Here is a 25,319-nt window from a genome sequence, read left to right as displayed (position 1 = left end):
CTCTTCCCTGCTTTCAGGGATTTTGCTCCACTGTTTACTGCCTCTCTGTATCTAAAGTTCTTCTCTCCTCCTGGAATTTCTCATCATTATTTTAAAGGTGTACGAGCCTCTACTATTTTTTAAGATTTTTCTCAGTCTATATCTTTCCTCTAGTTATTAACTTGTTTTCCCTCCCTTTGACAGGCAAATATTTTTTTAAATGTCTGCATGGTTTCCCAGCTGGCGCTAGTGTTAAAGAATCCTCCTGACAATGCCGGTGAAGCAAGAGAGGTGAGTTCAATCCCTGTGTTGGGAAGATCCCCTGGACTAGGAAATGGCAACCCCCTCCAGTATTCTTGCCTGGAAAATACCAAGGGCAGAGGAGTCTGGTGGACTACAGTCCATAGGGTCACAAAGAATCAAACATGACTGAATGACCAAACACGTTTTCATACTGACCTTCCTTGTCTAATCACACCACAAGTCACTTTTGTATGGCTTCTACTTCTATCATACTTGGAGAAGGAAATGGCAACCCAATATTCTTGCCTGGAAAATCCCATGGTCTGAGGACCCTGGTAGGCTAGAGTCCATGGGGTCGCAAAGAGTCGGACATGACCGAGCAACTTCACTTCACTTCTATCATTCCATAGCTCTTTTCAAAACTTAATTTTCCTTTTACATCTCATCTCTGGCCAGTCTTTTTCTATCTCTTTGTGTTTTCATTCTTTTATCCTTTGCATAATGATGTTCCTTGGGATTTTGCCTTTTGTGTTATATCTTCTCATTCTACCCACTCTTCCTGAGCGATCTCACTTACTCCCATGATTTTAAGTATCTTTTATAAGGTGATGAATCCCAGAGCTTTATTTCTGGCATAGATCTCTTTAGATTCAGAAATGTATATCCATCTACCTAATACTCCTCTCCATTTAGAGATTTCTGAAGCACTTGAAACTCAACATGTACAGAGTTAAATGCATGTTCTTCATCCCAGTCTTGCTTTTTCCCTTCTTCTTGTGTTTCTTTCCAGTGAATGGTACCATCAATCATCTAGGCCCTCAAGGCAGGAACTTTGACACTATTATGCATTATTTTCCTCCCCATAATCTAATCTTTGGTGTTTTGGTCCTTGTGTAATTATTCATAGGTAGCCCTCTCAGATTGCACAGGTTGCAATTAAATGCCTGTCCTATGTGACCCAAGAGTATTCCTGTTTCCTCTATCATAGCCTCACTATCACAACTAAATTTGTCAATTTGCACATCTATATCCATGAGACCCATAAGCTTTATGCCTATGTTTTCTCTCTTGTATTCTGCATACATAGCCATGTCTGCCCTGTAGTGTGTACTCAAGAAATATCTGTTCAATAAATAAATAATCATCTATTATGCTCTAGTTGCTGAAAGGGGAAGTAGTAGTAATTTTTATATTTAATAGCAAATGCTTATTATACAATCTTTAAATATATCAAAATATAATAGATTTTATCAGCAAATATATGATGATGGCATTTATGGATATCTTTATAATAAAATATTTTTATTATACCAAACAGTCCTCCATACCCCTACAGAGTCTTTTAGACTACATTTATTTTCCCAAAAAGTTCTAGAAGTTCAGTTGTGCCTGTTTACCCGCCAGTGGTAGACCTACTCTTGGTCTCTCAGATTTCACCCATGTAACTCTATCTTCCTGAGATGGTTGAGTCAACTCAGGATTTATATCTGACCTGAAAGCAAATCTCTGTAAGCTTTCCAGAGGTCCAAGAGATTGCCTGATACTGAAGTTCTGCTTATTAAAAATTCCCTGCCATGGGTAGTCTTTCTTGACCATTCAGAGTCTCTCTCATGGAAAGAGACATACAGAGTCAGTCAGTTTTGGTCGAAGGATTAGCAGAGCCAAGATTATCTGCATTAATGGCCCCAAGGGGCTGTTGGATTTTCAATGGCCGTAGATTGTTAGAACGTTCATGGTGTTCTTAATGGCAGAGAATTGAGTCCAGGTTTTGCGGCTGCCAACGCAGAGATCTGATGCCTTTTTTTCCCTGAAGTATCAGCATAATTGCTCAAAGACTGTCTACCTCTAGTTAAGCTAAAACATGAGTCTAAAACCTGCCAGTTACTCTAATGTTTTGTTTATGTCACAGCTTGCTAACCTCCATCTTTAAATTTTGAACACTATATTGTTAAGTAAACAGTCAACTTTATACATTTATGTTAGTAAACTTTGTCATCAACATTAAGCATTCATTCAGCTTTTGTCCACAATTATACATTCCCTTATGACATAGTTTTTACTTTTTTCTTAAGCCTGCCACTGAAACTAGAAGATCCCCATTTAAATCTTTTCCCCAAATCCTATAATTTTATAAATAGAAAAGCAAGTTGAAAAAGTGAAATATAATGTTATTTTTAAAGAGCACACTTATCTATTTGCTAAAAAAAAAAAAAAAAAAGGTCCTTAAAAGTATCAACTGATCCAAAATAGGGATCAAAATTTATTTCCAACATAAGTAGAAATGGAGATTTGGATGCTCAGCAGACTGCTCTTTTCTTGTCAGAGGTGCCTAGTACTGGCTCTGGAGAAGATGTTCTTATTTGTATGCTTCAGATTTGACTCCTCAGTTGGCAATATGCAGGCCACGCACTTGCATGATATAGTGTTCATGGAGGAGATTTCAGGCTGACAATCTGGAGCTAGGATTCCCTCTCTCACAGCAGCTCCTGAGAAGATTGGTGTTAACTTGCCTGCCAATGCAGGAGATGTAAGAGTTGAACATTTGATCCCTGGGAAGGGAAGATCCCCTAGAGAAGGGAATGGCAACCCACTCCAGTGTTCTTGCCTGGAGAATCCCATGGACAAAGGACCCTGGCGGGGTATAGTCCAGAGGGTTGCAAAAAATCAGACATGACTGAAGCGACTTAGCACACACACACAGTCAGATGCATGTACGGACTGTATCTTGCCTAATCTTTACATAACCTTAGATATTATACTTTAGTACTTTCAAAGGAATTCATATTTCTAAGAAGTTGGAAATAGACATGGAAAGATAGCGCGTATTTTCTAGTAATGAACTTCATCAATGCAATTGTCTATGTGATGACATATTTAGGCTTTCTAATTGAATTTTTGTCCTGATGTGGTTTTAAAAGGGAGTTTATTTTGTGTGTATATGTTTAGGACTCTCTAATTTTGGCAAGTTGTTAATTCAGGGGAATTCAGAGCAGAACTAGCCTTGGCTAGTGAATTCTTAAGTAGGTGAGCTACTCATTGATAGAACCAATCAGACTACTTCCACTTATAATCAGACTACCTCCACTTAGCTCTGAACATCTGGACGCTTATTGTTTTATTGTGTATATTTTATTTTTAATATAACTTCTTGTGGGTTTATTAGAAGTCTGTTCAAAAGGAGCACTCTTAAAAGCACCAAATGTAAGTGAAACAAAACTGTGCTGTAGACTAGAATAAAATTGTTACTTGGACTTGTAAAATAAAAAATAAAAAAATAGATATACCACATGTAAGGATAAAATTCTCAGTGGGAGACAGAACCCAAACACCAAACACCCTGCTAAAGGACACACAGGTGGTGAATTTCTGCCCTTGTTTGGCACCGGTCAAATACTCTCCAAAGTTGTACAGCCACACAGTGGAAGTTGTACATAAAATAGCTTAGCCATTGGGTGACTTTTATTACCTATCCAAGTAAAAATGCACATTTTTAGGGCAAGACAGGCTGACATGTAAGAGCATACAGTACAAACTGTACACTAATAAAATTTTGTCTCGTGTGTGGGTTGGAAGTATGAACTCTCATGGCTAGACCAAGTTATAATCAAATTCCTGGCTTTGGGATCTTTTTTTCCCTTTTTAATAGCTCAAGGATAACCTATGATACTGTAAATATAGTCTTAAAATCTGGATTATAGAGTAAAAAGTGGAAATGATAATATTGTAATAAAAACTCTGAATTAACCTTTGGAAAGCTGAAGACTGTTTTCCAAATCGTTAGTCAGGAGTCTATTTTAATTTGGAATAGATTTCTATCTAAGACAATGGCAAAACAAAACAGAAAAACCTCAGAACAACCACAGATACCAAAAAAAAACCAACCCCCCCCAAAAAAAAGTCCAATGATAATGTATATCTAGCACTATTTATGTCTGTTTTTGAGTAGGATAAGCCGTTTAAGATAGGAACTAACTATGCCTATCAAGCGAGGCTGCTGCTGCTGCTGCTGCGAGGCTAGATAGTAAGAAAATCGACACAGCCAAAGTCAGGGTGTCATCGATAATAAAACCCTCTCTTCAGGGTTCCCTGAAGGCTCAGTAGTAAAGAATTCACCTGCAGTGCAGGCCAATCCCTAGATCAGGAGGATCCCCTGGAGGAGGAACTGGCAACCCACTCCAGTATTCTTGCCTGAAAAAAATCCCATGGACAGAGGCCTGGTACAGTCCAAAGGGTTTCGAAGAGATGGATGTGACTGAGCACCACTGCACCTCATATATATCAGGTAATATGGCTTGGGATAATGTGATCTGAACACAGTAGCTGCTTCAAATAACCAATAATTCCACTATAGATCAGCTTCAATAATTGTTTTAAGGCTGTAAAATGAGAGGGAAAAAACCCCCAGTATCTTATGAGCTCAATGACCCCTAAAATGTTTGGATAGATTTCTGTACAGAGAGTAAAGTTCTCATCAATACCGCTGAGCTTAGCTTCTTGAAGAGCAAAGATGTATTTGTTTTATCACCAGCACCTAGCAGATTGCCTTTCATTTTGAGTTTCTAAACAAAAGTTTATTCAATTAACATACTAAGAATTTTGGAAGTTTAGATAGAGTAGCTTTCTGGATAACTATAAGAGGTTTTAGGAGACCTCTTTAAGTCAGTACATTATTCATAGCCTCAATTGAAAAGATCATTTAAATCAAGGCATGACTGAGACATGAAAGAAATCAACACATTAAGTAGACTGAGTTTATTTTAGAGTCCTTTTCTGCCATACTTTCTTAAGATGTAGTAAACTTCACTTTTCAGAGACCACATGAAGACATTTTCCTGTATAAAAGTTCATATTCAAGCATAAATTATCAAGTATTATTACTTAATGATTATGCAAATACTTATTGAGACACATTCTAGGGATTCGAGGGTAAAGGAGGCTCAAACACATCTTTATTAATCAAAATAGGAACCCTTATAATCAACACATTTTTACCAATGAGAAATAAGTTTATTTATTCTTGTAACATAAAAATCTGCACTTTGATATTTGATGAACACTTGGAAAGCATTTTCAGCCTCCAGTCAATCCTAAAGGAAATCAGCTCTGAATACTCATTGGAAGGACTGGTACTGAAGCTGATGCAAAGAATTGACTCATTGTAAAGATGCTGATGCTGGGAAAGATTGAGGCCAAGGAGTAGGGGGCAACAGAGAGGATGAGATGATTGGATGGCATCACTGACTCAATGGACATGAGTTTGACCAAACTCCAGGAGATGGTGAAGGACAGGGAAGACTGGCAAGCTGTAGACTATGGGGTTGCAAATAGCTGGACACAACTTAGAGACTGAACAACAACAACAACATACCAGTTAAGAACTAGTGGAATTTGAAATGAAAAACACGATAACATTTACATTAGTATCTCCCACAATTAAATACCTAGGTATAAATATAATAAAATATGAGCAAGATCTATATGAGAAAAGCTACAAATCTCTGATGAACAAAATCAAAGAAGAACTAAATGAAAGGACAGGGAATCCAGGGTCACATAAGAAGACTAAATATTGTCAAATTGTCAGTTCCTCCCAACTTGATCAATAGACTCAATGTAACCCCAATCAAAACCCTAACAAGTTATTCTGTGTATATAAACATACTGAATCTATAGTTTATATGGAAAGGCAGAAGACTCAAAATATTCAATACAAATTTGCAGTAGAACATCTGTAGAGAATTGACACTACTTGATTTTGAGACTTATTGTAATCAAGACACTGTGGTTTGGAGAAATAATAGGCACATAAAAAAAAAGATAGGCACAGTCAATGTAATAGAATGGAAAACTCAGAAATAGACCCATATGAATATAGTTAACTGATCTTTGACAAAGGAACAAAGACAATACAATGAAGCAAAGATAGTCTTTTCAACAAATGGTACTGGGACAATTGGACATCACGTGCAAAGAAAAAAATCTACAAACAAACCTCACACCTTTCACAAAAATTAACTTGAAATGGATCATGCAAGTGTAAAATGCAAAACTAAACCCCTAGAAAATAACATAGCAGAAAACCTAGATGACCTTGGGCATGGTGAGGACATTTTAGATTTAACACCAAAGGCATGATCCATGCAAGACATTATAGATAAACTGAACATCATTTAAATTAAATTTTTCTTCTCTGTACGGGACAATGTCAAGAGAATGAAAAAGACAAATCACATACTGGGAGAAAATATTTGCAAAAGACACATCTGATAAAGAACTGGTATCCTAAAGGTATAAAGAACTCTTAAAACTCAACAATAAGAAAACAAACAACCTAATTCTAAAATGGACCTAAAACCTTAACAGGCACTTCACCAAGGGAAATATACAGATGGCAAATAAGCATAGGAAAAGATGTTCCACATCCTATGTCATCGGGGAAATGCAAAATAAATCTACAGAGAGATCACTACACATCCAATAACCAAAATCCAGAACACTAATACCACTTACTGGAGAGGATGGAGGGTAACAAAAACTTTCATGCATTGCTGGTAGGACTGCAAAATGTACAGAAGTCAGCTTAACAGGTTTTACAAAGCTTCCTCTTACTATATGACCCAGCAGTTGCACTCCTTGACATTTACCCATAGTTGAAAACTTGCATTCACACTAAAACCTACACGTGGTTTTCATAGCAATTTTATTCTTAATTTTCAAACCTTGAAAGCAACCAAGACATCCTTCAGTAAGTGAATGTGTCAATAAGCTGCAGCAGTCCAGGCAATGGAGTGCTATTTAACTCTTTATGCTATCAAGCCATGAAAAGACTAAGTGAGAGGAGCCAATCAGGAAATAATATATAATTCCAACTGTATGACTTTCCGGAAATGGCAAAACTGTAAACACAAGAGAGAGATCAGTAGTTGCCTGGGGTTGGGGGAAGGGAAGGATGAACAGGCAGAACACAGAGCATTTAAGGGTCACTAAAAACTCATGGTTAGTCTAAACCGAGGATGAACCCTAAAGTAAACTGTGCTCTTTGGATGATTATGAAGTGTCAATGTAGGTTGATCAACTGTAATGAATGGAGATGAAGGGAGATGTTGACAGTGAGGGAGACTATGCACATGTCAGGGCAGGGAGCAGAAAAGATATTCAGTTTTTCTGTGACTCTAACACTGCTCTAAAGAGAAATAAAGTCTTTTTTTTAAAAAAAGATGTCTAGACCCTCGTGATGTGTGGCCTCATCCAAGTCCATTAACCTGCCTGAACCACAGTTTCATATTGATATTAAAAACTCTTCCAACTGAAAGTCCAAGACTCTGAGATCACTGATCGCAGTTTGAGATCACCATATTCCAAAGCCATTTACCAACATCCTTTTATTGTTCTAAGACAGAAGGAGTCTATGATTTATTATTTTTATACACAATCAAGTTCATTCTCAGCAAGCTGGAATCACCTCAGATACAATGAAGTGCCCACATCATTTCCTTTGTTTTGAAGAAGATAAATAGTTAACATTCTAGAAAATTATATTGCCCCTACCCTCATTCCATTTTCCAAAATCTCACTTGCTCAATTCTCAAAAAAAGTCTTGTTAAGTAAATTCTTTTCTGATAAGGTGAGGTTGTCTAGCAAACTAAATGATTTAAATATTTGAAGTCAAACTTGTTACTTTAGTACATTACAAGAAAGCAGCAACAGGTTTATCATCATATTGTTAATTTTGAAAAATCTTTATAAAATTCTCATTTCATGGATGAATTTTCAGTAGAAGCATGCCCATTTTAGCCATTTAAGAGTTCATAACTTTAAAGCATGCATTTTTCCCTATAGGAAAATACTTGCTTGCCAAAGGGCCTTAGAGTTTCCCATTTTCATGAAAATGATAAGTGATAAAAGCTTGTAGAATAACAAATATCTATAGGCTTAAATGCAGTCTATTTGAACAATCATTGGTTACTTCTGTTGTAGCAATGACCTCTATGGATCATATAAAGAAGCAAATTCACTGAATTTACTTCAGACCTGTCTTTTGCATCCAGTATCTTCAGGGCAACATGACTTCATAGGTCAGGGATCTGCTATCAGGGAATCACACTGGTCAGCCGGCAGGACAGTTAGAGTAGCCAGCAGGAATGATCACAGACATCTGCTCAGTCCTCAGGGAGGTTGCAAGCTTGTTTATGTTAAGAAGTCTTGCTGTTAGACAGCAGAACAAACTTCTTTAGAATGTGCTCCCATAATACTCCCTAAGGCAATGACGCACAGCTGTAGAGAGGAAATAGGCTCTTTAATTTGTTAACCATGCCCAGAAAAGAAGAAAACAAAATGCTCAAAAGAGACTATAAAGAGGTCTTTTAAAAAGTCTTCTCTAGAAACAACTGAAAAAAGGAAGCGCTAAAAACTCCCCCATCACATAGAATGTATACAGATGGTTTGTTTGTTCCTTAGTATGTGTCCAAACTTCAATTTGAATCCCACGAAATCTTTTTCTTCTGACTTTTTGGTTTTACCTCTTTGTGATCACATTGTCTAAAGACTGTGCTACCATAAGACCTCTAAATCACTACTGTTGAAAGATCCCATTTGGAAAAATTCAGAAAGTCGGGAAAACAGGCCTAAACTTCTGGCCAGAAGATTGAGGTTAAGATAAGGACATGCTTTCCTTCAAATGAGGGACCCAGACTTTAGAGTAGGAAGTTGAATATTTTAATCCAACTCCAATTTACAGCCCTTATCAAAGCTTTTTCTTTTTTAAATATTTTCCAGCTTCTCTATTTTAAATGCATTTACCTTGGATATCATGAAATATTTCAAATACAATGAAGTAAAACTTCACTGTAACAAGTGTCTTGAGCCAAGATCCACCTACCAAGCTCCTTCAAGTTCTAAAAGTTGGCTATATCTGCTTCAACTTTTAATTTTTTTTAAGAAATAGTTCATTACAAATATAATTGATATTTTTGACTGCCTCTCTTATATTTGATGTCAGTTTCTTCCTCTTTCTTAGCCTTTGCAGAGAAAATCATTAAAATTGGCTGTCATTCTCATGCATTTTTACACTATTATAACACAGTATCTGGAGTTGCTGGGGGCATATCTTTAGATTTTACATAATGGGTCTCATACTGTATGCCTTCTTCAGTAAAGTCCTTTCTTAATACTGTATTCAAGATTTAATCAAGTTGATATGTGCAGCTGTAGTTCATTCATTTTCCCTGGTGTACCATATCTATTGCAAGACACCTTACAATTTATCCATCCAAAGTTTTAATTTTTTTACTGTTATTCATGATGCTATGAACATTTTTGTATGTGGTTTTTTGAGTACATGTACAACATAGTCTCTAGATTTTCAATTTTAGTATTATCAAAATACTCTTCAGATTGATACAGCAATCACACTTTCACTAGACTCCAAATCCTAACCACACTAGATACTGCCAACAATGTAAATTTTGTTAATCTGAAGTGTATGTTTCAAATTTCAACTTGCCTTTTACTAGCAATCTTTCCATAATGTTTATTAGATTTTAGTGTCTATTCTAATACATTGCGTGGGTTTACTGTATTTATAGGAGTTATTATTTCTGCATAATTATCTTTTGTAAGATATAGCAGTTATAAATACCTATTCCAAATTGTAGATATTTTAAAACATCTGTTCATAGGTGTTCTTCTTTCTGGATGAACAGAAATTTAAAAATTCATATATCTCAATTTATTCATAGTGAAATTCTTCCCTGTTCTCTTAATTTTCTTAAATTTTCTTTTAACAGTATTAAGTTGATTATATAACATCATTCTTTCAACCTAGTAGGATATAGCCTTAATAAATGTTATATTAATTTCTTTGTACCTCATTTAAATTTTCACGTTTAAATTCACAACAAAATTTGTTTATATAACTGACCTTACTTTTACTGTATTTGTTTGGCTTTTGTATCAATATATATTAATCTAACAGAATTAGTTGACAAGTTTCATTCCTTTTACTATTGACGCATAGCATAGATTACTTGTTCCCTGAAAGTTTTATAAAAAGTTTTACAAAAAATTTCCCAGCCTGTGTTTGGAGAGAGAGGTTGGGAACACCTTGAATACTAAAATAGTTGCTTTGATTGTGTCAAGGTTTAATAGTTATTGTCTTTGCTATTTTCTATTCCAACACAATTATTGGAAATTCTTCTATAAAAACTATGGTTTTTATCTAAATATTTAAATTTAGATAAAATTTAGGACTAAAACTGTTAAAAATCATGAATTATTTTTAAAGTTGCATTCAGTTCAGTTCAGTGGCTCACTTGTGTCCAACTCTTTGTGACCCCATGGACCGCAGCATGCCAAGCTTCCCTGTCCTTCACCAATTCCCGGAGCTTGCTAAAACTCATGTCCATCGAGTCCGTGATGCCATCCAACCATCTCATCCTCAGTCATCCCCTTCTTCTCCTGCCTTCAATCTTACCCAGCATCAAGGTCTTTTCCAGTGAGTTAGTTCTTTGCATCAGGTTGCCAAAGTATTGGAGTTTCAGCTTCAGCATAAGTCCTTACAATAAATATTCAGGGCTGATATCCTTTAGTATAACTGGTTGGATCTCCTTGCAGTCCAAGGGGCTCTCAAGGGTCTTCTCCAACACCACAGTTCAAAAGCGTCAATTCTTTGGCATTCAGCTTTCTTTATAGTCCAACTCTCACCACCATACATGACTACTGGAAAAACCATAGCTTTGACTAGACGGACTTTGTCAGCAAAGTAATGTCTCTGCTTTTTAATATGCTGTCTAGGTTGGTCATAGCTTTTCTTCCAAGGAGCAAGAGTCTTTTAATTCCATGGCTGCAGTGATTTTGGAGCCCCCAAAATAAAGTCTCTCACTGTTTCCATTGTTTCACCATCTATTTGCCCTGAAGTGATGGGACCGGATGCCATGATCTTAGTTTTCTGAGTTTTAAGCTAGCTTTTTCACACTCCTCTTTCACTTTCATCAAGAAGCTGTTTAGTTCTTCTTCACTTTCTACCATAAGGGTGGTGTAATCTGCATATCTGAGGTTATTGATATTTCTCCCGGCAATCTTGATTCCAGCTTGGGCTTCATCCAGCCTGGAATTTCACATGATGTACTCTGCATATAAGTTAAATAAGGGTGACAATATACAGCCTTGACATACACCTTTCCCAATTTGGAACCAGTCTGTTGTTCCATGTCTAGTTCTTACTGTTGCTTCTTGACCAGCATACAGATTTCTCAGGAGGCAGGCAAGGTGGTCTGGCATTCCCATCTCTCTCAGAATTTTCAACAGTTTGTTGTGATCCAAACAGTCAAAGGCTTTAGCATAATCAATAAAGCAGAAGTAAATGTTTTTCTGGTATTCTCTTGCTTTTTTGATGATACAGTGGATGTTGGCAATTTGATCTCTGGTTCCTCTGCCTTTTCTAAAGCCAGCTTGGACATCTGGAAGTTCACGGTTCATGTATTACTGAAGCCTGGCTTGGAGAATTTTGAGCATTACTTTGCTAGCATGTGAGATGAGTGCAATTGTGCAGTAGTTTGAGCATTCTTTCGCATTGCCTTTCTTTGGGATTGAAGTGAAAACTAAACTTTTCCAGTCCTGTGGCCACTGCGAAGAAAGTTGCATTGGACTTTAGTAATGTCCTGTGTATGCATGCTCAGTTGTGTTCGACTCTTTGTAACCCTATGAACTTTAGCACACCAGGCTCGTCTGTCCATGGGATTTTCCAGGCAGGAATGTTGGAGTGGGTTGCCATTTCCTCCTCCAATATTAATGTCCTATTAATGTTATTTATGCATGTCTTTTTTCCACTTTATCAGTTATGTAAAATATTCTTCCTATTATTATTCATTTTGGAGAAGGAAATGGCAACCCACTCCAGTATTCTTGCCTGGAGAATTCCGTGGATGGAGAAGCCTGGTGCAGGTTACAGGCCATGGGGTAACAAAGAGTCGGACACAACTGAGTGATTTCACTTCACTTTCATTATCCATTTTAAAAATCATGTTGTTAATCTAAAGGTTTCTTTGTTCTCATTTTGAGTTCCTACTTTTCTACGTAACATCATTTCTTGTTTCTTTAGGGTTTTTCCCACTCTTTTTCTAGGCTTTCGTGTAAAAGCTATGTTTATCTATTTTCTAAGCACTCATTTTCTGATAAATGCATTTGAAAATCTAACTTTCCCTTTAAAGGTCTCTCCTTAACAGTTTTATTCAGATTCATTTTGAGGGGAGGATTTTGATTTTGTTTTCCCTCCTTCTTCCTGTTTTTTCACAGTCTCTTAGTGATAGTTTTGCCTCAACAGGTGACACATTGCGTTTTTTTTTTTTAGATTCTTTTCCCAGGGGTAAGGATAGTCCAATTCTAGGGGTGATCAAGACTAGAGTTAAAATTTTAAATTACATGTATTTATCTTTTTGACAAATCATTAATAATAGTACTCAAAAGGTTAAGAAAATTACTATTTATTTCCTGTCCTATGAAAAAATGATACACAAAAACCTTTACATGTAAGAAAAAGAATTTGAGGGGAAATGACAAAATGACTTAATGATTACTGTTATGCTTTTCCAGTATTTTGTATATATCTGTTGATAATTGACCACTCGGGCTGGGATTGCTGGACATAGAAGAGAAAGCCTAGGGCTAGAACCTATTGCAATAAAAAATAATCAGGCACTATCTCTGGACACTTGCTACTGCAAAATGAAAAAAAAAAAAAAAAAAACTCATGATATTTAACAATGAATGCATTGTCTAGTTAAACTATAGCAATCTTTCAGTCATAATGCATGTGAATGAGGAAATAAAACTTATTTTAGCAAATAATGTTTATATTTGAGCATAATTCTTTGGGTTGTATCTATTTGAAAGAAACCCATAGAAATACAGAAAATAAGAATATGCACAACCAGAAAAACTAGAATGTGAAGATGTTTGTGTTAATAATGTCAGAAATAGCATGTATTTTAATTTTGAAACTCACTTTGAAACATTACAAAAAACATACTATGAAGAATTTAAATTGGGCAATTTTTTGGCTTTTCATAGAAATTATAATGTTTCATATTCTTGAACTTCAAATTACCTTAGCCTCTTTTATTTACAGGTTTTTATGGTACTTTTCCCAAGTTGGGAACCAATGTTTCAGAATAAATTCTTATAATAGCCTTACAAGAAAAAATACAAACCTAGCTTTTTGTGTGATGCAATTTGACCCACTTTTGAATTGTCTCTGTCACTTGACTGAGGTAGTAATAAATTTCACTTTGTGATGTCTACACAAGATATTTTTGGTGTTTCTGGTAGTTTATCTATCTATCCAGATATTTACTACCATCTATCTTGTTATCTCTTTCAACCTACAGTTCATATTTATTACATCTTTGTGTTTGTGACCTTATTACTCTTCTGTAACGTCTATAAGATGATGTCACAAGTTCTAGAGCTACTTTTGTTTAATTTTTCTTTCATATTTTTAATTTCTTTATTTCTTGTGATATGTCCAATAAGAATCCTTTGACTTGATATTTCATCATGTTGATTCTTTTATTTATCTCTTTTAAGATATGATTTTTAGTCTCTTACCATGGGAAATTTCAAGCATATATCAGAGTAGAAAAAAAATACAGCAAAACCCATGTATTGTGGATACAAATTGTAGATGGAAGCCCAATATCTATTATTAAATTATCTTTAACTGTTACTAAACACAACCAGCTTTGTTTCATCTATCAGCTTTCTCTTGAATTTTAATTTCTATGGTGAGATTTTTAATTTCATGATATATTTAATTATTTTTAGTAAGTTAAGTTTTTACTTGTATCATTCTGAGTTTTCAGGTACAGTTTACTTGGTTCCTTAAATCGGTGATCTCCCTTTCATTGTATTCTTAAATTTTTGGTGATTCTGATTGTGTGCTCAATTTTGTGGCTGAAATTTTGATTATATGATCTGTTGTATGTGTTTTGCACGATCCAAAGAGAATTAAGGTTTGTAATGAGATGCTGAAATTTGTGCAGCAGCCTATTTGAAGAGTTGTCCTAGAAGAAGCAGAATGTGTCCAGTGAGTCAGAGTACATCAGTAGCTGGTCTTCTGGGTGTGGGGACACATACTTCAAGGTCTTGCCAACCACCTGGAGTTCTGCCTCTTTTTCTTAAACCCAAGCTCCCACATACTGATGAGTCTAGGATGCAGACATCCTGAATGGTCAAAAAATAAGGAACCAGGAGTTTGACCTCCCAGAACATCTTGCCACTGTACCAAATAATTCCCCCAAGAGTTACCTCTGCCTCTGATTCCTCTCTATTTACACCCTCCAACTCTGCCCACATTATCTGCCTAATGTTTCTCTGCTACAATGTGCCTTTCGTCACTCAATCATTTCCCATGGTTTCCAGTCAATGAAATGTTTCCTTTCTCTTTTTCTAGTATCAGTTCAGTTCAGTTCAGTTCTAGTATAGTTCCGAATTAAATTTTTTTTTGTAGGTACCATAAGACACTGATTAAGAATGTGGACTCCAGGACTTCCCTGATGGTGCAGTGAATAAAATCAACCTGCCCATGCAAGGGACCCTGGTTCGATCCCTGGTCTGGGAAGATTCCACATAGGGCGGAGCACCTAAGCCTGTGTGCCATGTGTACTGAGCCTGTGTGATACGACTACCCACGCGCCCTGCTGCTGACGCCCACACGCCTAGTGCCTGGGCTCCTCAGCAAAGGAAGCCGAAGAATAACCCTGATCTCCAACTAGAGAAAGCCCATTCAAAGCGACGGAGACCCGGCACAGCCAAAAAAAATTCTAAGAGCATGGCCTCTGTATTCAGACTACCTGGGTTGAATTTTGGCTCTACCATTTCCTGTGTGGCCTTCAGTAAGTTTATTAACCTGTCTGTGCTTCAATTGCCTCAAATATAAGATGAAAACAAAATGATCCATGAGGCTGCTATGAGGATTAAATACACTGGCACCTAAAATGCTCATAACAGTATTCGGTTCAGAGTGTAGTATGATTCTAAGATATAATTTTATTGAACTTGCCAAGCAAGGAAGATCCATGTTCAGAAACACAACCTTTCCAAAGAAAACTTGAAAAAATGTTTGATACATTCTAGGCAAGCACATAAGATTTTCAAGAACTCTATCAAAAATAGGAGACAATTCTGAATGGCTTCCAGATTCATGCAAGAGTGCTTTAACTTACCTGGCATTCTGATACATTCCAGGTTAAAGCTGGTTTGTTTTTAATATTGTTGATATGATCTCAAATAGTAAAAGAACAAGGCTTTCTGGTACTGCTTCCTTGATGCTCACCAGCTGGAATGCTGTGGATAGTGCTCAGGAAACTTTACTTGTTATTCCTATTGTTATTGTTGCTATTTAAGTGAGCACTGCTACCTAAGCTCTTTATGTGGCCTCTGTGCCCTGTGACCTTGGGCAAGTTACTCAACAGCTTTCAACCTTTTTTTCTCATTAGCAGATGGAGATAAAACAATACCTATCTCACCAAGTTAGATTGCCATAAAGACTAGTAATAATATACTTAATTGCACTATCGTGAAGGTTTTTATTGAGAATTCACTTTAATTTAAATTTATTCATTGAACAATGGGATACATGTGTATTTTTCAATTTTGGTTTCCTCTGGGTATATGCCTAGGAGTGGGATTGCTGGGTCATATGGTGGTTTTATTTCTAGTCTTTTAAGGCATCTCCATACTGTCTTCTGTAGTGGCTGTATCAATTTTCACTCCCACCAACAGTGCAAGAGCCTTCCCTTTTCTCCACAACCTTTCCAGCATTTATTGTTTGTAGCTTTTTGATGATGGCCGTTCTGACCGGTGTGAGGTGATATCTCACTGTAGTTTTGATTTGCATTTCTCTAATAATGAGCGATGTTGAGCTTCTTCTCATGTGTTTGTTAGCCATCTGTATGTTTTCTTTGGAGAAATGTCTGTTTAGGTCTTTTCCCCACTTTTTGATTGGGTTGTTTGTTTTTCTGGTATTGAGTTGTATGAGCTGCTTGTATATTTTGGAAATTAATCCTTTGTCAGTTGTTTTATTTGCTATTAATTTTCTCCCATTCTGAGGGCTGTCTTTTCACCTTGCTTATAGTTTCCTTTGCTGTCAAAAGTTTTTAGGTTTAATCAGGTCCCACTTGTTTACTTTTGTTTTTATTTCTGTTGCTCTAGGAGTGGGTCATAGAGCTCTTGCTTTGATTTATGTCATTGAGTGTTCTGCTTATGTTTTCCGCTAAGAGTTTTATAGTTTCTGGTCTTAAATTCGGGTCTTTAATCCATTTTGAGTTTATCTTTGCGTATGGTGTTAGGAAGTGTTCTAATGTCATTCTTTTACATGTAGCTGTCCAGTTTTCCCAGACCATTTATTGAGAGGCTGTCTTTGCCCCATTGTATATTCTTACCTCCTTTGTCAAAAATAAGGTACCCATATGTGCATGGGTTTATTTCTGGGCTTTCTATCTTGTTCCATTGGTCTATATTTCTGTTTTTGTGCCAGTACCATACTGTCCTGATGACTGGAGCTGTGCATATAATCTGAGTCAGGAAGGCTGATTCCTCCAACTCCATTCCTCTTGCTCAAGACTGCTTTGGCTGTTTGGGGTCTTTTGTGTGTCCATATGAATTGTGGAATTTTTTGTTCCTGATCTGTGAAAAATGTCATTGGTAATTTGATAGGGATCGCATTGAATCTGTGGATTGCATTTGGTAGTATAGTCATTTTCAGAATGACTCAGGTCACAGGGATTCTGGCAGCACCAGGTACTCAGGGGAGTTGGCAGCTAAGGCAGTAGGAAATATAGTCCTCTAGAAGGGTATGGCAACCAGTATTGGCCAATACACTCCAGTATTCTTGCCTGGAGAACCCTCCTGACAGAGAAGCCTGGCAGGCCACGGTCCACAGAGTTGCAAAGAGTTGGACACGACTGAAGCGACCCTGTGCGCATAGACGCAAGACTGTTTTTGCCCAGGGCAGCTCTGCCCCAGTGAGAGGTGAGCATGAAGGTGGCGCATCAGGGACCCTGGCAGTGCCAAGTGTGCAGGGACACGGACTGCCTCTGCCGCATCAGAGTCTTTTCTCGAGCCTCTTGTAGCTGGTGATCAGAAGGGCTCTTTGGCCAGTCTTTCTCCAAAGCTCTGCCGGTTCAGGCATTTAGAGGGCTCCCTGGCCTGGGGTCCTTCTTGTAGTTCAGAATGTCAGGCACATACAGGGACACCCCCTGGCTGGAGTCCTACCTGTAGTTCAGTGCATCAGGCATTTGATGGGCCAGCCTCTCTATTGTTCAGCTTCCATCTGTTGTGTGGGGTGAAAGAGGCTATGGTGATGGCTTTAGCCCCTATGCATGCATGACTCAGCAGCATTGCCTTGCTTCCATGGCTGCCCAGTTTTCCTCCACAGGCATTTCCCGCCATAGTCTCCTCCCTCACATCCCCTCAATCCAACTCTCCATAGTCAACAGCAGCCCTCACCCTGTGATTGCTCCACAACCCCTAAACTCCAGCTCCCAAGCCACTGTGCCTTCCAGGGGACCTGCAACCCTGCCCAGGGCATGTATGGCTGCAGCAAGGACTGCCTGATTCTCATCCCGTTTAGGCTGCCACAGATCAGCTGTTTCACTCTCAGCCTTAAATGTTTCTCCTCTGACTCAGACAATTGCCCTGATGTGGGAATCGGACCCCGGCTTCAGTTCCCCCATCTGCCGAGGGCAGGTCCAGTTCTACTAACCCTCCTGTTTTTCCCCATAGTTCCTTTGTCCTACTGAGTTTTGTGTGGTCCTATATTTTCTTTTCCTCTGGTCAGGTACTCCTGTCTGCTCCCAGCTGGTGTTCTGCATGCACTTCTGTGTCCGAAGGTGTATTCCTGATGTATCCGTGGAGAGAGATATATTCCACATCCACCTACTCCTCCTCCATCTTGTTCTCTCCATGAGAAATTCTTTCTAGTTTGACACTCACACCTTAAACTGCAGAAGTTACTCCCACTGGGCATGATACGAGCTTCATTAAGACAGAGAAGGCATTAAGTTAATACAATAAGATATTTTGAGACAGAGAGAGACCACATTCACATACTTTTTTTTCCAGTTATTTTTATTAGTTGGAGGCTAATTACTTTACAATATTGTAGTGGTTTTTGTCATACATGTACATGAATCAGCCATGGATTTACATGTATTCCCCATCCCGATCACCCCTCCCACCTCCCTCTCCACCCGATTCCTCTGGGTCTTCCCAGTGCACCAGGCCCGAGCACTTGTCTCATGCATCCAGCCTGGGCTGGTGATCTGTTTCACCCTAGAAAATATACATGTTTTGATGCTGTTCTCTCGAAACATCCCACCCTTGCCTTCTCCCACAGAGTCCACAAGTCTGTTCTGTACATCTGTGTCTCTTTTTCTGTTTTGCATATAGGGTTATCATTACCATCTTTCTAAATTCCACATATATGCGTTAGTATACTGTATTGGTGTTTATCTTTCTGGCTTACTTCACTCTGTATAATGGGCTCCAGTTTCATCCATCTCATTAGAACTGATTCAAATGAATTCTTTTTAATGGCTGAGTAATATTCCAAGGTGTACATGTACCACAGTTTCCTTATCCATTTGTCTGCTGATGGGCATCTAGGTTGCTTCCGTGTCCTGGCTATTATAAACAGTGCTGTGATGAACATTGGGGTGCACGTGTCTCTTTCAGATCTGGTTTCCTCAGTGTGTATGCCCAGAAGTGGGATTGCAGGGTCATATGGCAGTTCTATTTCCAGTTTTTTAAGAAATCTCCACACTGTTCTCCATAGCGGCTGTACTAGTTTGCATTCCCACCAACAGTGTAAGAGGATTCCCTTTTCTCCACACCCTCTCCAGCATTTATTGCTTGTAGACTTTTGGATAGCAGCCATCCTGACTGGTGTGTAATGGTACCTCATTGTGGTTTTGATTTGCATTTCTCTGATAATGAGTGATGTTGAGCATCTTTTCATGTGTTTGTTAGCCATCTATATGTCTTCTTTGGAGAAATGTCTGTTTAGTTCTTTGGCCCATTTTTTGATTCAGTCATTTATTTTTCTGGAATTGAGCTGCAGGAGTTGCTTGTATATTTTTGAGATTAATGCTTTGTCTGTTGCTTCATTTGCTATTATTTCTCCCAATCTGAGGGCTGTCTTTTCACCTTGCTTATAGTTTCCTTTGTTGTGCAAAAGCTTTTAAGTTTCATTAGGTCCCATTTGTTTATTTTTGCTTTTATTTCCAATATTCTGGGAGGTAGGTCATAGAGGATCCTGCTGTGATTTATGTTGGAGAGTGTTTTGCCTATGTTCTCCTCTAGGAGTTTTTTTTTTTTTTTTTTTTAGAATTTGAGAGATTTATATTTATTTATTAAGCAAATATTTAATTTAATAAACAAATTCATTTATATCAAACAAAAACAAATTCATACAATATCATGAGACAAATATTTATGGCAATTATAGGTCTGAAACAAGTCTCTCATTCAAAGATCAGTGCATCTAAACTATTTAACTCACTAAATTATTATCTTTGAACATCAAGAAACTAAACACAAGATATTTTAAAAAGGAAAATGATAAAGTAACTTTCCTCTCATTTAAAAAACCAGAGTTTTTCTAAAATGTCAAGTAGAAAGGTTAAATACAAATAAAACACACTGCACATCTTAAACAAAGCTGAAAAATAATCTATACATACAGATCTAAACCTATACATATAGACCTAAAATAAATTCATGCAGATTTTTAAAAATTACAACTATTCTGTACCTTGCCCTCTCTATTAATGTGTAATTTCTAATCAACAAAACATGATAATGCTTTCAAGATATATAAAATAAAGCAAGATCATTTTTATCAGTAATTTCTCTAAAAGGAGAGGAAAAAAACAATTAAGATATAATTCAAGAGAGCAGCAAAACTATGAAGTGAAGAGTAATGATGCTCTCAAAGTAGAAATGTGTGACTTTTATTTACTTTTAAATAAAACTTTAAAATAGCAGGTTGCCTATTAATCCAGACATTGGGGAAAGCAGAACAGTGGCAGGAAATAAGAGCTGGGGCCAACTAAGCAGTCTTAGCTGCTAAGAAGATCATCCACCTTGTTTTCAGTTCCCTTTTATGCTTCTCACCAAGTACAAAGGTACAGAAAAACTACTCAATTCTAGTACAGCATCAGTAAAAACTATAATAATGTATCCCTCACTGTGTCCCACTAAAGTTTTACCTATAAAAATGGTAAGAAATTTAAGAGAAACTGTAATTCCACCTCAAATGATTTAAAGACAATCAGAATTTAAGCCAACTCTTTAACTGGAATAGTAATACTCCATTCTAAAAGAATGGTCTGTGACGGGAAAAAGCAGGCAGTTATTTGAAGTTACAAATAAATTCAATCTTTATACTCATGTAATCATCTTCAGTTATCTTTTTAAGTGTAGCAACATTTCCTCTTTAATCTTCTAAAATTCCATGCAAAAGATAAAGCCTCACTCATACCACACATGTAGAAACAAAGGCAGGGGAAAGACTAAATGACTTGTAAGTTATGTCATTACAAACTGGGAACAAAGTCTAACCTGCTACTCTACAAATGTGTTATAGACACCTTAATAAATATCAGTGAAGTGATTAAATATTAAACCTGACCTTAACTTCCACATCAATTAAGGTGGAAGGGCAAGCACCTGATCAAAAGTATTTGCAATGAAACCTCATAATCCTTTTTTGACAGATATCTTAAATTCCACTTTTCAATTTTTAATAGATAGACTAATTTACTTACACAGGACACATTACCATTTACTATGTAACATTAAAGTTTGCAGCTAAGAAACTGGTCATTGAGATGAGAAGCACCAGGAAAAAAAAAAAAATTCAAGCAGCTGAGGATAAGAGAGGAAAGACAAAAGGAGGCTGGATCCTTTATGATGTAGCTTAACTACTGTAATGATTCTGGAACCACCTAAAGCAAAACTCCTTCTTGTGAGGGATACTTAAATGTCCTTGTTTCTTTAAACCCCCAAAAGAGGGGGGGGAAGCTAGTTATAAACTTTCATATAGGATTCATTAAAAAAAAATGTTGGGGGGGGGAATAAAAGTAGTTAAAAACTTGGGTTTAGAAGAGAGACATATGAAAATGGACCCATGCAAATACACAAAGCTGAAGAAGGTGGAATCATTTGGCTGCATGTAGTCTTCAGCAAGATCACAAAGTGCTCAAAAAGACTTTTACCTTTTCAATTAGACTGTCATGTTTGTCTTTAAAGTCTTCGTTAACATCGAGTGTTAAGATAGGCACTTCTTGTCCAGATAATCAAAGTTGGTTTTTAGTGTTCTATGCAGGAGCCAGCTTTCATGCTTATAGTGAAGTTTCTCCAAGTATTCAAGAGGAATGCCTTGTTCTTCATTTCTTCCCCGTAAATATATTCTATTCAAGCATTTCTCTGGAGTGGCTCAAAGATAAATGATCCCATCCAGTTCAAGGCTTTGGCCAAACTGGTTATTCATCCAGTCGTGCCAGTCTTGATAAATGGTCCACTCTGTTTCATTCATGCAGTCAGATTCATACAAATTAGATGCAAAAATATACCTGTCACTATACACAGATCGTTCAAAAAATAATACTGGTTTCTCTGCATCTTTGAGTTTTCCATTGAGAGCGGCAAGCTGAGCTCGTATTCGACTGAGGCAGGCATATGACTGGAAGGTAAAAGACCATCGTTCAGGTTTCTTGTACATCATCTGAAGAACATTTCCGCCACTTTTCTGAGATGTTGTCAGTTCCTCAAATTCATTCTGAGTACTCTGAACATTGCATCACCTGGCAACAGGTTCAGGAACCACCTCCCAGTCCTCGCAGACTTGTTTAAGGATATTCACAAATGTTGACTTCCCAGCAGCAATGTTCCCTTCGATGGAGATTTTCTTACTGCGGGTCCCCTCAGAGCTGGCTGAGGGAGACGGGCAGCTCCTCTTGGGTGGGGTGGCCATGCCTTCTCCTGTTGGCAGCCCCGAGCCCTTCAGGCAGGGAGGGCTTGGAGGTGGCCGCAGGTGCGCTTGCCAGGGTTCACGCCGCGGCAGAACTTGCCTTGACCTGCAGGCTGAACTCTCTCCCGTCCCAGACTCTCCGGCCGGCGGATCGGTGGGTTTGATTTTGGCGCGGAGGCAGCAGCCGATGAGGGAGGGACCGCGGCAGGGCCGCCCGCCCAGTGGGGAAGCCATGCCCCGTGATTCCATCTGGAGCCCCTCGGCCAGCACCCACATAGGAGGGACCTCCTCTAGGAGTTTTATAGTCTCTGGTCTTAAATTTAGATCTTTAATCCATTTTGAGTTTATTTTTGTGTATGGTGTTAGAAAGTGTTCTAGTTTCATTCTTTTACAAGTGGTTGACCAGTTTTCCCAGCACCACTTGTTAAAGAGGTTGTCTTTTTCCCATTGTATATTCTTGCCTCCTTTGTTGAAGATAAGGTTTCCATAGGTTCGTGGATTTATCTCTGGGCTTTCTATTCTGTTCCATTGATCTATATTTCTGTCTTTGTGCCAGTACCATACTGTCTTGATGACTGTGGCTTTGTAGTAGAGTCTGAAGTCAGGCAGGTTGATTCCTCCAGTTCCATTCTTCTTTCTCAAGATTACTTTGGCTATTCGAGGTTTTTTGTATTTCCATACAAATTGTGAAATTATTTGTTCTAGTTCTGTGAAGAATACCGTTGGTAGTTTGATAGGGATTGCATTGAATCTATAGATTGCTTTGGGTAGTATACTCATTTTCACAATATTGATTCTTCCAATCCATGAACACGGTATATTTCTCCATCTGTTGGTGTCCTCTTTGATTTCTTTCATCAGTGTTTTATAGTCTTCTATGTATAGGTCTTTTGTTTCTTTAGGTAGATATACTCCTAAGTATTTTATTCTTTTTGTTGCAATGGTGAATGGTATTGTTTCCTTAATTTCTCTGTTTTCTCATTGTTAGTGTATAGGAATGCAAGGGATTTCTGACATTCACATAATTTTTAATATAGTATATTGCTATAATTATTCTAATTTATTGTCAGTTATTGTTGTTAGTCCCTCATTGTGCCTGATCTACAAATTTATAATTTAAACTGTATCGTAGGTATAGAAAAAAAACAAAGTGTATATAAGGTCAGTACTGTTCATGGTTTCAGTCATCCACTGGGGGTCTTGGAACGTATCCTCCAAGGATAAGGGGGACTACTATATTGTCTTCCCTTGTGGCTCAGGTGGTTAAGTGGCTGCCTACTATGCAGGAGACCTGGGTTCAAACCCTGCATCAGGAAGATCTCCTGGAGAAGGAAATGGCAACCCACTCCAGTATTCTTGCCTGGAAAATCCCATTGAGGGAGGAGCCTGGTAGGCTGCAGTCCATGGGTTCGCAAAGAGTCAGACACGACTGAGTGACTTCATTTTCACTTTCACTATACTGTTTGAAGAAGGAAATGGCAACCCTCTCTGGTAATCTTGCCTGGAAAATTCCATGGACAGAGGAGCCTGGTGGAATACAGTCCACGGTGTCACAAAGAGTTTAACACAACTGAGTGACCAAACAACTATATTGTCAGATGGGGCGTTATCCGGCTTGAGCTGTATCAGCTCAGAGTAGTGGCAATCAGGCTGTCACAGCAGAATTAATGGTTGCCTAGGACAGTGACCCTAAAATTAGGATAACCTATGTATATGCAAATAACTTTGTAGGAGATACTGTTTATTTATTAAAACACTGTTTTAAGACAATGAATTTCCAGGTCTTTATTTCCAATTATATTCTTTCCTCAAAATGATCTGGCTAAGGACCCATGAAAGGGGCATTATGGAAGCAAGCCCCCCATCTCCCTCTTGTTCTCCCCCTACTGTCCTTTCTCTGTGATTGCACACTTTCCCCTTATAAAAGAAAAACACATCCAGAGGGGTACATACTTCAACAATATCAAACTAAAGAACATTTTGAAACAATGGTGTTTTGGGGGTAATGTCATATTCCACTCAGATAGTTTTAGTATTCAACTTTCAACAAAATTGCAGACAATCTAATCAATATATTAGCTGATGAATTATTAAAATTCCTTCACTGATGGACAACTCTATGATATTTGGCACTAAGTCAAGAGTAAGTCAAAGAACTGTGTTAGTGCTGTAAAATCACCTTCACGTTTTTATCTACATGATTAAGTTTTTTTTAGTGTTTGCATCTATGTATATTTAAAAATGAAACAGAATTGATACTAAGCTCTATCTCATTTAGCACTAAGTAATATTCCCACAGGGATATGTGACAACGAAAATAAGGAAAGCCCATCCCTCTCACTGAGAACTACATTCCTAATATTTTACTTTTTGTCTTAATAATTCAGTTCAGTTCAGTCTCTCAGTTGTGTCCGACTCTTTGCAACTCCATGAATCGCTGCACACCAGGCCTCCCTGTCCATCACCAACTCCTGGAGTTTACTCAAACTCATGCCCATCGAGTCAGTGATGCCATCCAGCCATCTCATCCTCTGTTGTCCCCTTTCTCCTCCTGCCCCCAATCCCTCCCAGCATCAGGTCTTTTCCAACGAGACAACTCTTCGCATGAGGTGGCCAAAGTATCGGAGTTTCAGCTTCAACATCAGTCCTTCCAATGAACACCCAGGACTTAGCTCCTTCAGGATGGACTGGTTGGATCTCCTTGCAGTCCAAGCGACTCTCAAGAGTCTTCTCCAACACCACAGTTCAAAAGCATCAATTTTTCGGTGCTCAGCTTTCTTCACAGTACAACTCTCGCATCCATACATGACCACTGGAAAAACCATAGCCTTGACTAGATGGACCTTTGTTGGCAAAGTAATGTCTCTTCTTTTTAATATGCTGTCTAGGTTGGTCATAACTTTCCTTCCAAGGAGTAAGTGTCTTTTAATTTCCAACATCTTAATATACTCTATATATTTTTTAAAAATTATGTGTTAATAATAATTGTCATAACAACTCAATCTAAAGCCAAACATTTAAGACATAAAGCTTTGTGGGCATAGAAAAGTTGAAAACTTTTGTTTCACTT

At 37.8% G+C, this 25,319-nt stretch overlaps 1 pseudogene; it reads right to left on the bottom strand.

The window, feature by feature from the left end:
- Window positions 1–21,353: 21,353 nt before the first annotated feature.
- LOC110131265 (deoxycytidine kinase pseudogene) lies at window positions 21,354–22,335 on the bottom strand (annotated as a pseudogene).
- Between the last annotated feature and the right edge of the window lie 2,984 nt (window positions 22,336–25,319).

Source organism: Odocoileus virginianus, chromosome 34 (genome assembly GCF_023699985.2).
Source record: "Odocoileus virginianus isolate 20LAN1187 ecotype Illinois chromosome 34, Ovbor_1.2, whole genome shotgun sequence".
Classification (NCBI taxonomy): domain Eukaryota; kingdom Metazoa; phylum Chordata; class Mammalia; order Artiodactyla; family Cervidae; genus Odocoileus; species Odocoileus virginianus.
This window is presented reverse-complemented; position numbering and strand designations above follow the sequence as displayed.